Source organism: Gigantopelta aegis, chromosome 14 (assembly GCF_016097555.1).
Source record: "Gigantopelta aegis isolate Gae_Host chromosome 14, Gae_host_genome, whole genome shotgun sequence".
Classification (NCBI taxonomy): Eukaryota; Metazoa; Mollusca; class Gastropoda; order Neomphalida; family Peltospiridae; genus Gigantopelta; species Gigantopelta aegis.
In genome coordinates, this window is record NC_054712.1 from 21,842,028 (window position 1) to 21,847,912 (window position 5,885).

At 39.0% G+C, this 5,885-nt stretch overlaps 1 long non-coding RNA gene across 1 annotated transcript; it reads right to left on the reverse strand.

Moving 5' to 3' along the window:
* Positions 1-1,581: 1,581 nt before the first annotated feature.
* LOC121388270 lies at positions 1,582-5,265 on the reverse strand. Its single transcript, XR_005959966.1, has 2 exons — positions 4,979-5,265; positions 1,582-1,689 (listed from the first exon to the last, which is right to left on the reverse strand). It is a non-coding gene; the product is annotated as an uncharacterized LOC121388270 (long non-coding RNA).
* Between the last annotated feature and the right edge of the window lie 620 nt (positions 5,266-5,885).

The window sequence follows — 5,885 nt, forward strand, 5'->3', positions numbered from 1 at the left end:
CCATGTTAGGATTACTAAAGTGCTTATCAAAATTTACTGACGTGAAGACAGTTATATTTGATATTTCATAGTTCATGTTTTGTTTTCCTTGGCTCCAGTAATCATGCTTGCATTACTTAAGTGCTCATAGAATGTTTTACTGATATTAAGATATTTATATTTCACACGTCATAGTGAATGATGTGGTACTGCTTGGCCAACAGTTTTGAAAAACACTTTAAAGTTTCATTACGTTCAAATTTATTTGTTTTTATATTGTTTGTGTTATTAAAGTACATCCAGTTAATGTTTAACTGATAATAAACATTTTTCATTATGTTTGATTGTGTTTACATTTCAATAAAAACAATTTAACACCACTGGATCAACTTACCCTTTGAAGTGGCACACTTTACCCCAACAGTGGGGAAAGTTAAGCCATTTAAAAAAATATTTTTGATGGCCCATCACACCACATGTATTTGATCTATCATGCTAGCATCACTGGTAAGTATGAATGACATGATGATGTATGCATTACAATATTGATCATCCTCTAATATCTCATATCTTACGGGGCGATCACACTGGCCCGAATGAGCTTCCGTTTGTTTTCCGTATACGAAAGTGGTGTGATTTTTTAAACTGGCCGAGTGTCCCTCCGAATGTGTTTTCCCCAATGTATCACCGAATGCTTTCCGTTTGTTTTCCGAATGTTTTCAGTATGGTTTCAGAATGCTTTCAGAACAGACCGAATACTTCCCGCATGTTGACTTCGAAAGGTTTCCTTTCCGAACGCTTTCCGAATACGGCGAATCGACCTAGAATGGACTGAACTCTTTCCGCATGCTTTCCCGCAAGGGTTCGGAAAGCGTTCGGAAAGGGTTCGTCATGCTCTATGTCCATTCGGGGTGTTCGGAAAGCATACGGAACATACTGTGCATTCTGGAAGTGTACGAGCAATTCGGAAAATGTTCTGAAAGAATACTGGAAGGGTTCTGGCTATTCGTTATACATTCGGCGGCATAAATGAAAAAAAAATCCGGAAAGAATACTGAAAACGTTCGAAAAGCATTCGTCATGTTCTAGGTCCATTCGGGGTGTTCGGAATGCATACGGAACCCAGCACCTCCAAATTTTCATTCCGAATGCACCAAGAACTAGACGCATGCTTCCCGAACATTTTCCGTACATGCCGTATGCTCCTAGAATGCTTCCCGAATACACATGGACGCCACATTCGGATGGTTGATGAAAATTATTTTGAACATGCACAACAAATTTCTGGAGCTACCGAATGCCGTTCCGTATGCATCCGTACGGAGCCGAACAGCCAGTATGCTCCTAGAACACACCGAATGCTTCCCGAATATGATCCGTTCCCTCCCAGAACACCCAAATTCCTATTCGGAAAACAAACGGAATGGCATTCGGGCCAGTGTGATCGGGCCATTACACACCGGACACAACTTTGTAAAAAGTGGCTCAACTAACTCGCCCCTCCCCTACTGGGGGAGTTGCCCCCCTCCCACTGCTCCGCTGTCTCGTATTCTTATGATAACCAACACCACCACCACCATCATAATAATCACAAAACAACACTAAAGTCGTATTTCTTTATTTTTAGTTTAAGTCCACACGGACACATTTTACAGCTTGTTGATTTTTGTTAATATGTGCTTCTGGAACTACATTATTCATTCCATTAAACTGAAATAAAGAATTGTAAATATATATTAAAATACGTAGAACTTTTAAAAAACCCAACAACACACAAAAAAACCAACAACCCCCTTCCCCAAAACAACACAACCCCACCACACACACACAAATCGTTTTTAATGGTTTAGTAAACTGTTCAAATCCATCTAATATTGTGTACATGTATACTGAACAAAAAAAAAGAAACTTCCGATTTGTACATATAGTATTTGTTGTGTTAAAGAATTCATTGTGTAATGAAATTCTATAGGTAGTATTAGCCTTGAGCTGTATTATCAGGATTCATGAATTTTCTCGATTATATTTGCACTGTTAATCGTCGACAACGTGACATTCAATTTGCACATGCATGCATTGTAGGGTCCGCTAGTGTTCACCTGTCCACTAGTGTAACAATGAACACTAGCGGTTGCAATGTTGACCGCTAGTGTAATAATTTAAAATGTTACAGTAACAGTCAACACAGTCGACTAATTTTACTACATCGACCGTTAGTGTAACAACGCCAACGATTAGAACAGCAATTAATTAATTTAATTATTGAATATTCTTGTCCGTGTATTGGATAGATAACTGGATTCAAAACCAATAGATACTTGCACTGTGTCTATATTATTACTTTCGTACAGAATTGTTGGGGATTTGCCTTATATGTTTGACACATAACAGCCTATGGAAAAACTGTACGCTGAGGTGTCCTTTTCACAAATATTCCAATATCTTCTATCTTCAAGGACCATAATTCTGTCATAAAACTCAAACTGTGTCTGTAACTCCACATGACATATACAAACTTCCAGCTCAATATATTGACGCATTGCAAAGAAAAGTCTAGGAAAAGGCTGACGGACAGACTGACAAATGTTGGAGACAAAACCTATAGTCCCCTCCGGTTAGGCTGGTAGAGGACTACTAAACACCCTTGAAAAAGTAGTTGTTTTTTTTCAATGACGCCACTAGAGCACATTGATTTTTATCTTATCATCGGCTATTGACTAAAACACCCTTAAATTCTCTCTTGTACAACAATAGGTTTTGATAATGATTTTTTTTATTTTATTATTTGTTGCAGTACGATAGTGAATACGATGTGATGTTTCTTTCGCATTTCATTGATATAAACTGACTAAATCAAAATAATGTCCAACATCAAAACCAGTTATGTGAACACTAACGGTCGACATTGTACATAGTTAACCGTTAATGTTCACGTTGTTACACTAGCGGTCAACATTGCAACCGCTAGTGTTAACGTCAATTTTGTGAACACTAACGGTTACATTGTCGACCGTTAGTGTTCATATTGTTACACTAGCGGTCAACATTGCAACCGCTAGTGTTCATTGTTACACTAGTGGACAGGTGAACACTAGCGGACCCTGCAATGCATGGTTCGACATGTCCCGTGTAGTATTCGGTCAATTTGTTTTACTTGTCTTACTGACATTGTTGTCAAGTGAACGAAAACGCTTCAAAATTTGTAAAAGAAAGTAACGTTTTTTACATTGTAGCATTTTTAGTATGCCAAGAATACCCAATAATTTACGCGAACGGGCGATTTGCATGCTTGATGCTGGCATGTCGACAGAATACGTCGCAAGGCATGTTGGGAGTTCTAGTCGAGCGATACGAAATCTTCGCGTAAAATTTCGAACGACAGGAAGCACCAACGACTTGCCACGTCGTGGACGTCCGCGTGTTACAACGCGTGGTTAAGACCGCTATATCATGAACACGCATTTGCGCAATCGATTCCAAACTGCCACTGCTACTGCTGCTAACACACCTGGGCTTCATAATAACCGAATCAGTAGGCAAACTGTTCGTAATCGTCTGCGGGAGAACGGTTTACATGCACGACGTCCTTACGTCGGATGCGTTTTAATGCAACGTCATCGTCTAAATCGTCTTAATTGGGAACGTGTACACACTCGTTGGATACGGCGACGCTGGAATACCGTTCTTTTTTCCGATGAATCCCGATTTTCTTTACAACGTGGTGATGGCAGGGTGCGCGTCTACCGTAGGAGAAATGAACGCTATGCTGACTGTTGTGTTCTTGAACGAGATCGTTTCAGGGGTGGAGGTTGTGTCATGGTCTGGGCAGCCATTGCCCATGGTTATCGTTCACCACTAGTCGTCATTGATGGCAATTTAAATGCTCAACGTTACCGCGATGACATTCTCGCTCATCACGTCATTCCTCTGTTCCATAACAACGCCAACATCTCGATTTTTCAGCATGATAATGCCACCTCTCATACAGCTAGAGACACTGTAAATTTTCTTAGGACAAATAACATTGATTTTATTGATGACTGACCCGCTAAAAGTCCTGATCTCAACCCCATCGAGCATGTCTGGGATAGTCTGGACAGACGATTGAGGCGTCGTCCCAACCCACCCGCTAACGTCAACGAACTTCGTCAAGCGCTCATTCAGGAATGGAACAATATTCCACAGGCAGAAATCAACACTTTAGTCAATTATGTGCGCCTACGATGCACTGCAGTGGTCAATTCAAGAGGTGGTCATACCCGTTATTAAGTGGGTTTTTTTTTTTTTAACCCCTACCACACTTGGTCAAAATTTCTCCCACTTTCTGTTAACCTATGGCCATGATTTTTGCAACAAAACGATGCATCATGGACCACTCTTTAAACGCATATATAACAATTATTCCCCCGGTTTGTTTTCATCAAGTTATGTTCAAGCAAAGTTAGCGGAAGTTTCTTATTTTGTTCAGTATATATATAATTAGTACAGTATGACAGTTCTATGATCGTCAGTTAAAGCTGCAATTTTAAAGATGTTATCGACAAACAGAGACTTTTTAACGATTGTAATTACATATCAAATATATTTGATTTCCTAAAAATTATTTTTTCGTAGGTACAAAATTATTTGAAGACAAAATCCAGTTTGGGCTTCTTACAAATATTAAGACGACCAGAAACACACAGAATATACAGACACTGATATTATAAACAAAGAAATGTATTTAATATGCAAGTTTAATCGTAGAAATATTTGATTAGTCGGAAACATCTTACAATGCAGCAAACTCAGGAATGCCCCTTTAAAAAGTGCTTACAGGATACGTACATGTATTTGCATTATATAGCTAAAGCTTCCTTTCTAAAAACAGTTTGGAAAAAAAAATATGACACTTGGAAAATGCACCTGTTTTGTCGAAGTGGGAAGTAAAATCTGATTGCAATTGGACTGGCCGATCTTTATATAGCACAATTTATGAAGTATTTTAGCTTTTACTTACCAATTTAAATCGAGGATCAAACGCCCAGTGGAGCAGGTGGAGCAGGAGGAGGAGGAGGGGGAGTCTGTAGCCCTGGCGAATTGAATTGGTTGTACTGGTTGTAGTCCAGATTAGATGGTGAATTCATATTCATGTTTCGCATGGTGGACAGAACTGTATCTATCATCTGATTGTAGAACATCGTCATCTCATTGGTTCGTTGTTGACAGGTACACTGTGCATTAACGGAGACGGTCATGGCGCTTGCCACCAACACGAATAGAATCAATGTGGACATCATCATCAGAGCTGACTGAATTCGTAATCTAATGCCTTAAGTTTACTTTACATTTCTCTTTATATACCCAGGACGTGACCGAATCGGGTCAGCAGTTACACGTGTCTTCTTAAAGGCACATATACCATTATTTGACAATGTGTTTGTGTGTCTATATATATATATATATATAATATATATATATATAACAAATAAAATAAATGTTTATTTAAGGACAGCCAAGTACAATTTTAATTACTGTTATTAAATGTCTAATAAACTGTCATTTTGTTCATAATGGTGAAAACCCCACTGCCCACACGTTACTGGTAACGAGTAACAGCAATGCGTGTTTCTGCAGACAGGACAGTATCAGCCAGTATTTGCTATACCAGAAGACTGGGAAAGAAAGAGTTCAACTCATCTACTGCTGGGATGGGGTAGTAGGAATTTATCCTACGGCTAATCTCACTCTGAAAAAAGGTCTACCAATGGCTTAAAATCCACCTCTCCATGGTTATAACGCCTTTTGTGGACATTACAAATAAAGAGTCCAGGGCCCAATTTCACTAAACATCGTGAGTCTAGTGTTGCACGTAAACATACATATACGACTAAAACGCAATTCTTATTACTATTATAGTACAACAA